This window comes from Stegodyphus dumicola, chromosome 7 (assembly GCF_044657685.1).
Source record: "Stegodyphus dumicola isolate Sdum_Otavi_A_Nest chromosome 7, ASM4465768v1".
Taxonomy (NCBI): Eukaryota; Metazoa; Arthropoda; class Arachnida; order Araneae; family Eresidae; genus Stegodyphus; species Stegodyphus dumicola.
Genome location: NC_140774.1, coordinates 169466280 through 169483572, shown reverse-complemented (window position 1 = coordinate 169483572; position 17293 = coordinate 169466280).

The window sequence follows — 17293 nt, the reverse complement described above, 5'->3', positions numbered from 1 at the left end:
ACTATATTGCAGGGAACTTACACTTCAATTTTATACAAGGTGATACATATCTATACTATGCTCACAATTTAATGTATATATTATATAATACAGTATACAGTACAATATGATGTACAATTAATAGGTAAGATAATGGATGCTATATCATTCAATTACAAAAGTTAATGCAAAATTAATGATACATTATTTATATTACGATACCAACTATACATTTCCTGTATTGCAGGGGACTTATAGTGCAATTTTATTATGTATACGATGCTCACAACATTGCAATTTCATATAAGATAATACATATCCATACGAATCTCACAATTTAATATATATATATATTATACAATACGGTTATACGATATAATATGATGTACTGCAAATACTTAAGATATGTGATACAATAGGTAAATTAACATGCTTACAGGGCAATGCTTTTAATATCAATACAATACTTAGTATTCAAAACACAAAAACAATAGGTACAATACAATACTAAGAGTAAATAAATAGAGTATATAGATAAATGCAATGTAGAAAAATACATATTGTCAAGTAATTGGTAATAATTCTATGCAATATGCAATACAAGACATATGATACAGTATAAAGTCGATAAGCTACGTCTATGATAGTATTTATAATTTAATGCAAAATGAGACCAAAATACTACTTTTAACTTTCATACAGTATTTTAACACAATTGCTAGTTCAGTAAAATAATTAATACAATATTTAATTCAGTACGTATCTCAGGGTATAAAAAGAAGTGCATTATATATATTCTTAATAGTATGATGCCTATAAGGCAATGTTCTGAATAACTAAAGCGAATTAAATGCAATACTTTGTATACAATACATAAGAGCAACACTTCAGCACAATACTGAGGATAAAAAGACATATTTTGCAACAGTATAAATATACCAATGCAATGTATAAAAATACCTATGATCAATTCAATATTAATAAATCTCTGCAATATGCAAAGCAATGCAACAATATAGTTATACCAATATAATGTATAAAAATACTTATGATCAGTTCAATATTAATAATTCTGTGCAATATTCAATACACGACATATAATTCAATATGAAATCAATAAACTAAATCTAAAATCTAAAGTCTAAAATTCTGCATGTAATTCAATAAACTAGTTAATGCCAAGTTGAATCAAGACTACTTATAACGTTATGCTAATAATCCAGTTCCTGTATTGCAAAGAATTTAATTTACAGTTCCATACTAAAGCATACATGAAAAATGAGCAGCGCCTTTGCCGAGACTCGAGCCATTGGCCTCTCGAATACGTTCCGAGCGTGCTGACCACTACATTACAAAGGCCTGCTAAGAAGGCGGGAGAAATACCTTATAACGTTTTCATCGACAAAACGTACTTTGTAAATAAGAACACTATTTATGATACAAGAAAAATACATTTAATTCAACAGGGGCAAGTAGAGAATATTAGCTAACGTATCTTACTAAGGCCCACTAGTAAGCGAACGGTAAAATCACTGAACATTGGTAGTTCAATCCAGGGTTCGAATTCCTGCAAACGTCCTGCATAGGTCCTCAAGCATTTTTCCCATGTGCAATATGTATACGAGCCAGTTTCCCTTAAAAGATCCTCCACGAAAGTAAGATAGCTCTTGGGTGTTTTGGTTTAATGAAATATACCATACCATACGTATTTTTCTGCGGAAAATTAAATAGCACGTGTTGTTTCTCGACGGAAAATGTTCAAATTCAGTTTTTGCAAACGACTCTCAGACTTAAAAATCTTTATCTAATATTTTTATGGCAATAAACTTCCCAGACCGTACAGTGGTTAGGGGAGCGTGGCTGCGATACCGAATGGCCCGGGTTCGAATCGTGGAGAAGGCCTGGCTGTAATTGTCTGTCCCTTCATAGGAGTCAATGGTGGACCAGCTATTAGGTGCCTATATAATACAGAGACCACCACATCTGGCCCTAGGAGTGGAAAATGCCGGCATAGGCAGGTAAGTGCCCGCCATTGGAAAAAAAAAATTATGACAATGAAGAATCATATCAAAAATTAAGATTTTAATAATTCAACAAAATATTTAAAGGTTTGTTTATTTTATTCCTGCATATAATGTGTGGCTGCTGAAGAGGCGTCATATCATTATTTGCAAATAAAACAAATAAACATTTAATATCCCTTTTTGATATTATTTTCCCTCTAATAATACCTCGTTGTTCCATTAAATCATAATGAGTTATTTCTATACTACAAAGCATCTCAGGTTACTTTTAAAGTTATTACTTATTGCATAAATATTATTTTTTCTACTTGTTATTACAATTCTCAAGATAATTAATGATTCATCTTACTAATATTCCTGTGATAAGTAGTAAAAATAAGGTAATATAGTAGAGTTGCTATACTCTTGTTTATTAAACTTATTTATTTACTGTTAACATACAGTAATGAAACAAGAAAGATGATAGCTGCAATTAAACTGCGACGGCTCTAAATAACTCAGTACAAATAATAATAATAATAATAATCATTTCTACTGGTCAAAGATGACGCACTCGCAGCAAAATACCTGCGGCCGCTCATGAGTCTGCTCTCTTCTTCAGAATATTACCATTATTCTTCCGTGAGGTGCAAGCGTGGGAGAAATATGAAATAGTAATACATTTTATTTCTTTGCCTATAGCAATAAGAAAATATTATAGTTGAGGGTTATTTAAGTATTATAACGTCAGGTAAGCTGAATATTTAACTAGTTAAGAGAAGCAAAATTACAATATACTAATACTGATAATATCGTCATCATAATATCGTCGTAATACATAGATGAAATTATGTGGTTTAAAATAATTAGTATTTATTTACTTAAATCCTTTTAAGGTGCAGATTTATTAGAAATTTCAAAAGCTGTATAATATAAAAATAATAATAAATAAAAAAAGAATTAAATCTGAAAGTTTTCAGATTTTAAATTACGTCCAAAGGGGCGTTTTTTTTAAACGTTTTGTGTTAAGGGTGGTTATCAGTAAAGCTCCAAATGTCATGTGGTTATCAGTAAAGCTCCTAATGCAAGGATGTCTAAATATCATGCTGAGATATCGAACTGAAAATGAGTATAATATGTGGTATGGTGACCTTTCACAGTGAAACAGGTCGAGAAGCGTAAAGGCATACTGGACAGGAGGTAGTAGAAGAGTCTCTGTGGCAGTCCATCTCACAGCTGCAACAAGACAGCTTTCAAATCCAGGATGCTTCTTGGAGGGGGATGGCGAGATGAATTTCCTGGTAATCAGCGACCAACTGAGCCCGATTTAGACAAGCTTAGTGGTCCAATAACAGGAACCCAGGACCAGCTGCGGCCAAGACATGTTGAGCTTAGGGCTCAAGATTTCCTTTCTATAAACCATATCAGTCAGGGGGCCTTGGACAAACACATGCAGGGGTGTGAGCCCGTTCAACATAATGCCTGCCAAAACATTACTCCTCCTACACGGTAATGAACTTTTTCGCGGGTGAGGGTGTGATTGTATCGTATTCCAGGCTCTCTCCCCAGGTATACAGTGGTGGCCAAAATTGTGGACACTTTTGGAAATTTTTATGTTTTCCAAATCACGAATCAGTGTCCAGGCTGAATCCGACTTATCTGTAATAAGCACGGTATTCTAGTAAAGATTGGTCCAAAGCGCATGTTGTCTGCACAATGCCAAACACGCTCCCTTGTGTGCTGCAGTGATCAGGGATGCAAACAGCTGGTCTTCTGGCATACAACCGTATCTCATGAAGCGTTTGGCTAACTGTAGATCGTAAAACGTCGGTTCCAGTGCCAGCATACAGCTCACCTGACAGCTGTGAAGCTGTCGCAATCCTGCGTCGCCGAAGTGAAATATCCAAATAGCGATCCTCATCCATCGCTGTGGGTTTTGGTCGTTCTTGTTCAAGTCTTCTCGATATAGGTCCAGTGTTCAAAAACCTTTGCCACAAAATGCAGATAACATTGCGCGTTACATTGAATTCACTAGCCACCTGAGCTTGTGATTGGCCTGCCTCCAATCTGCCAATTACTCGCCACCTCATTCCCTCAACCATATTTTCGTGGCTACTCATTTTATTAGATACTCTATAAAATTTACTCAACTTTTACAAGAAACACGGCGAATGTTGTGAAGGTGTACGAGCACACAAATCGTTAAAATCGCTCCGCTTATATCACCTCTACGATTACAACTCCGTGGACATGCATATGCACGCTGACGTATTCGGCGGCATAATTAGTATCTTTGGTTCAATGCTATTTCGCAAAATTAGACATAATTTTCAGACTGCATTGTAAGGGTTGAGTTAGGTTAGGATGCTTAAATATGGCAAAACACACCAGGGCTATTTGACTAAGGCTAGGAATGCTTTCGTGAAGGACTTCTTACTGGAAACTGGCTAGTGTTCATGAAATTCAACCACGCAGGCAGCCTGTTTGCCTCAAATGGGTATACTGTATCAGTTTTCAATGTAAAGCTTCAGAAATATTTGCTTAAATACTATCATAGAAATACGGGTGAATATATGTAAATTGTGCAGACTTTGTGCATTTATTATACAAAAACACAAATAACAATAAGTATATCTAAATTATGCATACAGTACTGCTTAGTTAAGTTATAATTATCATCTGCTTAGTTAATATTTAGTTGAAGTTACATGTCATTTAATACTGCTCTATATCGAATAGTTTTATGTCGAAATTTGTCCGCATTTTCAAACGAATAGAGCCAAATTTTAAACAAATTAAACTACTGATCATTTTTAAATGAAGATAATTGTCCTTTTTTGTTCTGAATATAGAATTTCCTCTCTTTAAATTCTGAAAAAGGCTTTATTTTTTTTTTCTTCACTATTTTAAGCCCTACTTCATGTAACTATTTTATATTGATTTTAGATTTGTTTCTTTAGCATGTCGCGAAAACATTTATATCGCTGTGTTTAATGCATGGTTATTTTGAGCAATTCTTTTACTTTATGGTAGACGTGCAGCCATATTTCAAACTTGTTCAACTACAGGTGCATAAGCCTACAAAATCGCCACATGGCTTTAAAAATGCGTTTAATCTAGTATTTTGCTGTTTGAAAGCTATCTAATAAAGAAATTACGAGAAGCTCTGATTCCAATGAAAGTGAAAAATAAATATATTTGGCATAGATAATACTCTGTATTGAAGCATTGGTCCTACATTTTTAGAAGTAAACTGATTTTCAATTCCCGTAATACATTCTTGCATTGACTATCTTATTCAAAAATTTTAGATGATATTAGTCGTGACATAAAACATACCCAGGTACAATAACACGCAGCGAGAGCATTGTAGCAGAAATGCAGTCATAGAGAAACTTTATTTATCTCCCGTTGAAGCTTCAATTTGCCATTAGAACGGAGTAGACTGGATTTTAATGTGAGAAATTCGTGAATCAATTTTGTTTTCGCAAACAAGCTGAATGAGTTTTGCGAATTTTTTTTAAATTTAAACTTCTTATTCGTTATTTTTAGATTAACAATGATTTTATCTTAGTCAACGCAGCAGAACAATGCGGAAATAAATTGTAGACCTTTAATAAGGTATTTCTCCCGCTTTCTTGGAATGCCTTTGTGGTGTGGTGGTCTGCACGCTGTGTACGTATTCCAGAGCTCCGCAATTCGATTCCCGGCTGAAGCGTTGCTCACTTTTCATCTCTTCAGCTCCAAAAAAATAGCTTATGTCTCTACACTTTATTAAACTTCACTATTTAATTTTTAAAATGACCTGCTTCATTATTTATATCACATTCTTAAAGATAAATTTCTTTGAGAGACGCTTATTATCTAAAATAAAAAATCTGTGTACACCACATGACTTCCTTGTACGGAGTATTAAATTATACGCATTTTTTCTTGCATTTCATTTAAACTTATTGGATTGAATTAAATCTACTTCGCCGACAGCGCCTAAACCACAATAAAATAAATGCATTCTTTAAAACTCACTCTAGTATTTGTTTACCATAGCGACACTCTGGCGCTAGATTCACTTAACAGTATTATATTTCGTTCATATTATAACTCATAATGCACAAAATTTATATCATTTAAAGAATAGAATTATCTAATCGTGGCCACATTTTCTATTCAAATACTATAATAAAGCTAGAATGATGTATAAAAGAAATTAAGCAAACAAAACAGTTTTTCACAGACGATTGAGTATTTCTCATTCAATTAATTCAGTTCTCACTTCGCGAGAAAGCAAAAATACATAAAAACTCAAAATATCTGTATTAAAAATTACGAAGTAAATCTTAAACACTTATTTCCTCGAAAAAATTCCAGAAAGGATTAAGCATGATTTAGTTGGGAATAATAAATGAAGGCGTCATCTTTGTTGTTGCGAAGCTACGTTTCTCTAGATTGGCAACAAATCCACTAGTCTGCTGTTTCAAATGTAAACAATCAATGGCTGACATCAAAAAAAAATAGGCTTAGCGCACTTAAACAACTTTAAAATTGTTGATAATTCTAAACATATTGCATACAGATTTACTAAAGGCATAAAAACCTTAACCGGAAGATAAAAACAACATAATTCAATCATTTTTAAAGCAAAAAATGTGCAATTTACAAACATATAAGAGTAAAGAAAATAAGATTACTCAGCCGGGTAACAGAGTGGATATATATATAAATATATTTATATACGTTTGGTGCGGCCGATTGCAACCAAAATACGAGGTGCACATCTACACGTTATAACAGTCCTCTATACAAAATTTCAACGTTCTGAGGCTACTCGTTTTTGAGTTATGCGAGATACGTACGTACGTTCGTACAGACGCCACGAAAAATTCTCTTCAGAATTAATTTTAAAGCAGTTTTATAATTTTTTTGGAGGAAACGAATTTTTTATTCTGTCCTTACATACAGATATCACGCAAAAACATCGTTAAATTGCATTCTATATAGCGTCAAAATGGATATTTTCGTTGAAATATGCTGCCTGAAACTTTTCGCGATTACAATACTTCCTTTTTACTTCGTACAAGGAAGTCAAAAAGAAACAAACACAAACTTTATTTGATCCAAGAAGAGCTTTCTTATTAAGTAATTGATATTTGCTACGGAGAATCTTCCTATTGATATGTCTTAAATTTTGCAAATATTTTAAATTATATAACTGCGTTACATAAAATTAAAAAAATGCAAAACAGAAGGATTGTTAAATAAAGTGTTTCTTTACTAAAATGGAACGATTTTAGTTGCAAATAACTTCTCGTTGCTTTAGTTTGTGAATTCCTGCCATGTTAATTTGCAGAATTTTTCTGTGCTTCTCTGTATGGACAGATGAAAGTACTGTAATCTCGAAAAACTTCGCTCATCATATTTCAACGGAAATATCGATTTTGACAGTTCCCGAGTACATCTGGGCGATTCTTTTGTGACGTTTTGTACGTACGGTCAGAATCAGGCATCCTCGCTTCTAAAACGGATTGTAAAATGGATTTAAAAGGGAATTTATCATGACGTGCAGGTATGTATCTTGCATAACTTAAAAATCAATAACTGTAGAACGCTGAAAAAATTTTGTACATGAGACTCTTATAACACCTAGTTGAATATCTCTCATTTTATTGCGATCGTCAACGAAAAGGCATATATATACTCAACATTTACCCGGCTTAAAATTCTTACTAGGCTTTCGTTTTCGAAATTGTTGGTCGGAGTCTTATACTTCCAATTATAGAAGTGTTTCAAATGACAAAAGTATTCACGTTTGGCAAAGTCAAAAAAAAGATTATTTTCACCAAAAAAACGAAATCTAACTTTTAATGTTATCTCCATTTATTGTTATTATATTTGGAAAAGTTTTATACTCGTTATGAAAAAAAAATTATAAGAAGTCTCACTCCTGCACGGCAAAAATTGACCGAGTTTTTTAATTTCAAAATTATCAGTTTTTGGTGTCATTTTCAACTTGCTTTGAAGGATCAGTTAATTAAGCTAGAATAATTTGAGGAAGTAAGTTTAAATAAAGTACTGTAAAAAAATTTATATGATTTAGTTGACCTTTCAAGGAAGTCGTGTGGTGTCCGCATAACAGTTTTTCTGTAATATCTGATTATTTGCAAATAAATTTGATTTGAATTTAATCCTGAGTGAATTTCCTCCATACAGCACACTAACATTCCGTATTATCATCTGTAATGATGGGAATTTTGCTAACAAAGGGTTTTTTTTTTTTTTTTTTTTTTTTTTAATTTTCCTTTATGTGACATTGAAATCTTTCAGTTTAATTTAAATTCCAATATATTCATTAGCTGAATGAACGCGTTTTCTGCATACAGCGTACTTGAGGCAGCATGACCTACCTCAAAGTGTCCAGGAGGGTGGTTCCCGGGGGTCTGTGCTGGTGTAATTCCAAGTATTTCGCTAAATTTACATATAACATTTATTACGATGACAAAAACAACAGAATACTACTACACTGACTACAAATAAGTATTTGGACACCTATGCAAATGACGATATCTGCGGTCAGGTTCGTCACGGACTCCGCCGGTATATATCATGTAGGAAACAGCATCGGCTTTAGTCGCATGCAAGATGGCTCGCATTTCGGAGCTCTCTGATTTCGAGAAATGTATAATTATCGGGTATCACAAATGTGGCCGATCCTTGAGGGACATATCTAGCGATCTGAAGTACCCAAAATCGACAGTGAATCGACAGTGGCCTATGTGATTAAGAAGTGGAAGGTGAGCGGTGATTGTCGGAATGTGCCCCGAGTCGGCAGACCAACGAAACTGGGAGATAGAGACCGACGACTGCTGTCCAGAGAAGTTCGGAAGAACCGCGCCCAACCGATGGCCCTCATCCGCGAGGAGTTTCAACAAGCATCCGGGAGTATTGTTTCAATGAATACCATCCGTAAGGAAGCACATCTGCTTGGTTTTCATGGTCGTGCTGCTGGCCATAAGCCTTTGATCACAAAGTCCAACCGCGCTGATCGGTTAGTGTGGTGCAAAGCACATAGAAATTGGACCGTAGATCATTGGAAACGGGTTCTTTGGAGTGACGAATCTAGGTTCACCCTTTACCGTTCGAATGGCAGGTTCTGGGTTTGGCGTCTACCAGGAGAACGTCTCCTGCCAGAATGCATTGTGACAACAGTCAAGTACGGTGGAGCTGGATTTATGGTCTGGGGGTGTTTCTCCTGGTATGGGCGGGGACCCTTGGTCCCCATTCATGGTAAGCTCAACTCCGATGCCTACTGCACTATTTTGAAGGACAATGTGCTTCCTACGTTGTGGCATTTTAACGGGTCGGACCCCTGTTACTTTCAGGACGACAATGCCAGTTGTCATGTTTCGACGTTAACCAAGGCTTCGTATGGTGCCAATGGAGTTCATCGAATGGACTGGCCTGCCCAGAGTCCAGACCTGAACCCTATCGAGAACCTCTGGGACGAGTTGCATCGCCGAATTCAGGGGTGCACTACCCGTGCAAAATCGGTACTTATTGGTAGTCAGTGTATACGGACGGAAGATTGACACATTTTGAAGAATGGCGCTACAAGATTTGCGCTCTTTGGACGCTGAAAAACATGCGTCTTTACATCCAGAATCTGGAATCGTAAATTTCAATTCTGGTGACTACTTCTAAGCGTCTTTACATGGTGAGTTACAAGTTTAACATAAGTGGTGTGTTCGTTACTTAACCTATGAAATTCTTTCAGCGCCTCAGCCTCACTTATATTATCCCATAATTCAGAACAACACATATTGATAATCCGCACTATTGTCTTTATTGATGGCCATTTCATTATACTTGTGTTTCTTGAAATTCCACTGTATATAATTCCCGCTATTAACGTCTGTCAGTTTAATTTATTTTACAATATATTCGATACTTGGATCCACACAGTCATTAATAATGTCATCATATGTTCGGAAAAGTCCTATGTCACCATCTGGAAACGCTGACGTTTTGGATTTTGTTAACTACAACATTGTGATGAAAAGGAGAAAACCTCAGAATCAATAAATATTTTCATTTCTGAATTTTGCAAGTAATTAACATCTCTGTCTCTCTGAAGATGAGAAACAGCCATTTTACAAACTGACATGATAATCTTAACAATTAGACGTTGTCATAGCTTCCCCAACACTTCCTGGCAATTTCTTAATTAAGGAAAATAGTTTTCGCATCCTCTTGAGGTTTTACTTTGTTTCACTATGTAGTGCTATCTTTTCTGATACTGAGTTCTTAAATTCCTAAAATTCCAGTTCCTTTTTCGAACTTGAGTGATGATCATTAAATCGTTCCCCATCAGTAATTTTTTATTATTGTTGTTATCATTTTTGTTGCTCTACCTCTAAATTGAACTTCCCGATATTTTCTCTAAAAGTTTATTTCAATTTCTTAGTTCAGATAACTGTACATTGTCTAGGCAACGCTGTTCAGTCACAGTCAGAAGAGATAATGGAAGGAAGCTCGCTGGATCTGAAAGGTACAGGAAAATCTTTTTTATCTGAACAAAAGGCTTTGGAATCTTAAGCTTCCTATTATTATAAGGAAATTCACAAGAGCTACTGTAAGGATGAACTATTTTCATTGAACGGGGGATTTTATAATACGTATAATAGTAACGTACGGGACTACGGAACCCAACATCTATTGTTAAGTTTCGGGAATTATCTCTCGTTTCTTTGGTAATAAAGCTATCTCTTCATCTTGAATTGCTTTTATATTATATTACTAACATACAAAATAAAAGCATACAGTAACATTCGCAGTAGCTTTTTTTTTTAAATTTAATTCATACGAATGTATATACAGTGGACAATTGATTTTTTATTAAAAGGAAAGTACTGAAAGAATTCATACTATTTAATAAATATATATTCAAGTAATGTTATGGCACATAATAAAAGAATAAGCCATGTTTCACGATATGATCATACTCGTAGGGCACATAATAAAAGACTAAACGTTTCACGATATGAACATATTAGTACGCCATGCAATAAAAGAATAAACTGTTTCACAATATAACCCTACAGTTCATAATAAAAGCATAAACTATGTTTCCCAATATGACCATACTACAAGCGCACGTAATAAAAGAATTACCTGTGTTTTACCATATGGCCATGCTATGTTTGACGATATAACCCTACAGTTCATAATAAAAGCATAAACTATGTTTCACAATAGGACCATACTAGCAGGGCACATAATAAAAGAATAAACTATGTTTTACAATATGACCATACTACTAGCGCACGTAATAAAAGAATGACCTATGTTTTGCCACATGGCCATGCTAATAAGGTATATAATAAAACATAAATAATATTTCACGATATAACCATACTAATAGAGTACATAATAAAAGTATGAACTATGTTTTCACGATATGACCATCCCGTTAAAACATTATTAACATTTTGCTTTCAAATTACTTCAAAACATCTTTCAAAATATAACTTACCAGTATGGATGCACACTTTTAAAATAATTCTACTTTAATTAAACTTAGGAGATAATATAATCAATTAATCAATACTGTTTAGGAAATAAATTATTATTAACTAACTTTGCAGCAATTGCGCAAGTAATAATAACTTGTATTCGCACTAAATGGATTTAAGTTCATACAATATTTATATAAATATGTATATATATATATATATATTGCATGTACATACATCTATATCTAGATGTATGTGCATATATTCATATATATATACTTTTGATATAATGTATATCGATGAAAGTATTTTCTAAAGAAAGAATAACTGAATCACAAGGCGGAAGACAAATATCTGCAGTAGCAAAGTTGTCCAACACACCCAGACTCGCAAATTATTATAATAATTCAAATTATCTGAGCTGCTTCCATGAGATAGATATTAATAAGCTAAAATCGTTTTACTAAAGATAAGTATAAAATGATAAAGGTCCAGCATAAAATTGTGTTAATAGTAACTTTTGGCCGGACGGACAGGAAATTGGTTAGTGGCTCTGACTCTCATACTAAAGGCCCCTGTTTCGAGTCCCGGAGAAGGCATACATGTAAATCGTCTGTCCCTTCATAGGAGGTAAAGTGGCCGCCTATTATGTGTCTCCATAATAAAAAGCCCCTCCATCTGGCCCTAGTAGAGGCCAAAGCCTAAAATGGCTAATGGCTTTCGAATTACCTCATAAGATTTCAAGTTTAATTAGCTGATGGCAATAAAACTAATAATAAATATCTAATAATCAGTGATGAAATATTCAATATTTTATGCTAGTCGCGTATACTATATATGTTAGGTAGTCATAACATTATTAAATTCAGGTTTCATGCAATCTTGTCAAACACTCTCCGTTATCCGTGTTTTCATTCCAGGACTAATAGTTAGAACTCAGTACATAATAATAAGAACTCGATATTGAGTATTCCTCTATAGATGTATTAAACTGGTTTTAAAATATTAAAATTTATTATCTAAACAAATAAATACTGGTATTATTTTAATTATTGAATCAAATTTAGTTACAATTGGTTTTTTATATTTTAAAATATAATTAACTAGATATTTTGCATTTATGTATTATGTATTTAAATAATGTATTTAAATAATATTTATGTATTTAAATAATACATATTAATATTTAATATTGTATTAATATTGTTTTTTATTTGGAATCAAGCTTTGCGTACATTTTTGAGCTAAAGTGGATTATACATACATTAAATGAAAGTGACAGCAATAACTTTTACAGTCGCATAATCGAGAGATAAATTTCGTATTCCGTGCAATGAAACTAAAATATTAAAATAAATAAATAATTATGTTAACAGTGTTGTGTATATCTTCTTCACGCAATGTATCAAAATTAATTTTTCGATGTTAAATTAACACCAAAATAAGATTTAAACTAAAATTATCTCCTCAAACTTCAGGGTGTAGTGTACCAGGAACGTTTACTGTAAAATACGTTCATAAAAAGAAACCTTCAAATTTAATAAATATTTCCCCAGTTTAATAAATATTTTGAAATTTTTAAAGATTTAGAATTACTATATTAAAATCCGCATAAACAATATATGTTTATAAATGCTTATTTTGTTATAATTATCATAAACTCTTCAGAATTTTATAATTTAATTAAGAATTATCTTAATATTAAGCAAGCGGAAATTGTACATAAATGAACTTTTTTTTTTTAGAATTTTGCCTCATATCACTGTAGAGTTTCAAATTATAAAAGGCGCTTATATCCCTTTCGGATATAATCATTATCGTGCAAATATATGCAGTTTCATCATAACATTCATATCTGATGATGTGAAATTATCTTCAATAATAACTGTTTCACTAGTGAAATATGTTACAAAGTACTTTTATTTATCAATGATATTTTAAATAGTTGAAGTAGATTTAAAAGTACTTAAAAGTTGAGAATGATCTTTATTCTGAAAATCTCTCAAAGTATTAATCTTACTAACTATTTACACCACAGCATCTTAATTATTTACATGACATCAAACTCTTTTTCTAGCATCTGAAAGATGAGTTTCTCTATTAACCTTTGTCTTATATTTCCATACTGTGATTAGTTTTTTCCTTCAGATATTTCTCTTACTTCTTAATTAAAAATCCTATATTCAATGAGATGGAAGAAACTGTAACCATAGCAATCCAATAAATGTGCACTTTAACTTGTTGTACCAGAGTTTTAATTACTCGTTTATTTTTTTGATGGTAATTGCATTGAAGTTCATATAGTTTTATGGTACTAGACTGCGTATGTTTTTGTGGTAACTTAAGTCCTGAAAATTTTTCATGAGTAAGAAAAACATTTTTTATTGTGTTTGGTTACATACTTCACGTTTTTAAACATTATCTCTCAAATTTATATATATAAACTGATATTGTTTAACTAACATTGTTTATTAATACTAACATCGTTTTATTAATTTTCTCATGAGACAGTTATTATTCAATTATCATCCTTTTAAAAATGAAGTGAATTGTTCACATTCACACGTACCCTCTCGTACATTTTGTTTTGTGTTGAAGTAGTACCAGAGTGTCATATGTAATACAAAAACACACAAAAAAGTGTTCAGTTTGTACGTTTACATTCCAAGCTGCAAATAAAAACCATATTATTCCATTTGAAGTAAGTGCTCATTCAATGAATTAAAGTATATAGTTTCAAGCTAATATTGTATCTACATTTATTTTATATCATTTATCAGCATTTGTAATAATTAAACCTTTGATTTCTAATATTCTAATTGCTTAAAGTGTTAATTCTAATCAATACATAAAAATATAACTTCTCTTAATAAATATTTTTGCAGTAAATTATAACACATGAAATTCAAAAAAGTATATTTATTTGACAACTAATCATGATTACATCACTTGGTGCCAGTAAAATATATGCAGAAAAAATATATCTCTAATATTTACAATAATATTGACATTTTCTCATAAACTATATAAGTATATTTTTAACATTTCAAAATAAACTATGCAATATCTACATATTTACATCATATATATTTAATTTTCAAGCAAAATACTCTTTCCTTTCAAGAAGATGGTAACATTCAGGCATTAGGAGAGTTCGAAGTTTTGATATATTGTACAGTACAAAAGAAAACTATTTCTTAAGAATACAAAAAAGGGAAGAAACTGCTATTGGTTTCAATAATAAGATAGATATTTACCCAAACTGGACTTTTGCCATTTTAACACTATTGCATAATTTCTTCTCAAGAGACTTTTCTTTTAGAACAAGACTCAGAAATATTTGCAGCACACAAAGAACAACATAATATCGTTATCCTAGTCGTAGTAGGTTCTGATGTGCCGAAATCAAAGATAAAATATCGTAGAACTGGAGCTGAAGAGGGGCTGTTGGAAAGGTGTTGGATTGCGAACGAAATTCTCCTAAAATGCTAACTTTGCAATTCGATGATTCTACATATGTGCACACTTCTGAACAAACTCACTGAAGGTTTAATGATGATGGTGATCGTGTCGCAGGAGAGATGCTAGAGCCCCTGCCACAAGCAGAGCTTCTATGCCGCCGTTGTTGTTATTGTTATGATGGCCAGGCATTGGCATGGCTGTCGATACATCCAACATGGTGCATACGACGAAAGCGAAAGCTACAGCTAAAACAACTAAAAACTTGGCAGACACCATTTTTTCTATCTTCGTCTCAACTAAGCTTGCAAAATTCTTAAAGAATCAACTGGAGTTGAAAGCAGGCAAATGTGATTTTTCACCAGCAGAATTTCTCTTTTATACCATTTTCGCTAAGGTAAGAAACAGCTTTTTCTTTTAAGGAAATAATACTTTGGTTAAGACTTAAGGAAATACGTCTACGGTTACGAATAATTGCCGTTATGGCGCAGTGAAAGTATTTTTAGCCTGTGGGTCTTAACAGTTGATAAGAAGGAGGAAGAGTTCCATAAGAATACGTCTCGGAAAGTATTACACAGTTCACTGAGTGCACCTCTGTTTATAAAAAACAAAAAATGCTTGAGTTTCACGATGTAATCCACGTATTTCGTTTTCCTCACCCACTTCCCGACCAAGCGTAGCAAATTTCCAAGGCTTTGATAGGTGCATTTAAAGAGCAATTTGCATTTCAAGCGGGAATCATGCCATTAGTAACACAGATATATCTCATTTTTGATGTATGTGTTCTATATTTTCTATGTTAAGTTCAAGACTAATTCGAAAAGTAATTTTCGATGCAATAAGTATCAAATTATCTTCAAGAAAAAGGCAATTCATATTTGTGTGCAACCTAAGTTATGTATAGTGTCAGTTGCAACTTCTTTTTTCTTTGAACAAATTTATTTTATTAGGAAAATGTTATTTATTTGCTTTGTTTGCTCAGTAAAGTTTAAAAAATGTATTTAAAAAAGGCAGCGTGTTTAGAACCTTTTGGACATTAATAAGCTTTGCTTTGGGAAAATTAGGAACTTCTTTCTGCGGATTAAATATTTTAAACCTTATTTTGAGCTGACTATTTTAAGTTACGAAAGATTTAAATATTTTAAACGCAGAATCGTTACTCAAAATTTTATTTGTTTCTTGCAGAAGGTATTTAAATATTTATGAGAGTTGAAACTTTTTCTACATTTCCTTTAGGATTCAAATAGTTCACAGGTTGCTGTTCTTCGATATTTTCGTTACTGTTCGTATTATTTTACTACAGTTCAATATTTTTCCGTTATATTTTCAATTTATTTTATGCTGAGAGCCTTGCTTATTGTTGCATTCTGTTAGATAATCAGTCTGATACCTACTCAAACTACTCAAACTTAGCAACATTTAAATTTGAAGTTAGTTAAGAAAATAAATTTTCTGAAAACATAAAAGAACAGGAGTAAAACTCATGAAAGAATAATAGGGAGGCTAGAAATCAAAGCTATGTGAAATTTAAGGCACTAAATTTAAAGCAAACTAGAAATCGGTCCTGCGGGTATATCAAATATAATATTTTAAATACACTGAAATCCGGTGAGTGTATTTGTGTATATATATATATATATATATATATATTAGAAGAAACAATATAAATAATTATAAGTTGTCCACTTCACACTAGAATGTTTCTTTAGACTATAGTGGCAGCACAGCGTCTACATTCAAATCTCTCATTTTGTTTCAGATTTCGTTATATGCGTACATGGTTTTTAAGTTACTTTGCTTCTTATTTGATAAACTAAATATATTTTATATTAGTTAGACTCATATTAAGTATTTAACAATCGAAGGTTTTGCCCACAGTATGTGCAACTCTTTTAATGTAGAATATTAGCTACTGCTTGGTATCTGATAGGTATACGATTATTTTAATTAAATTATTAGAGATGGCAGACATTTCTTTCTTGAAAAGAGAAAAAATGTTTTTAAGTAAAATTATTTCTAATAAACGTTTCAGCATTTGATGTTGATGAGCAATTAATAGATCAATCGTAATGAACCGAATGAAAACTATTTGCAAGTAAATTATACAATTTACACCACAGCCCCAATATGCCATTCAGGGTTTTACGTTTTTGAATTAGTAAGATATTTAGAAGTTTAACACAACTAGTGAATGGTTTTGGAACATTAATGTTTCATTGAAATGTATTTATTTTAGAATTTCTCCACTCATTAAAAACTATGAAATTATAACGATTAATTGTACTCAATATTTCTATTTTAAACTTTCCTACGGAAAGCTTATCAAATAAAATAATTTTTATTATG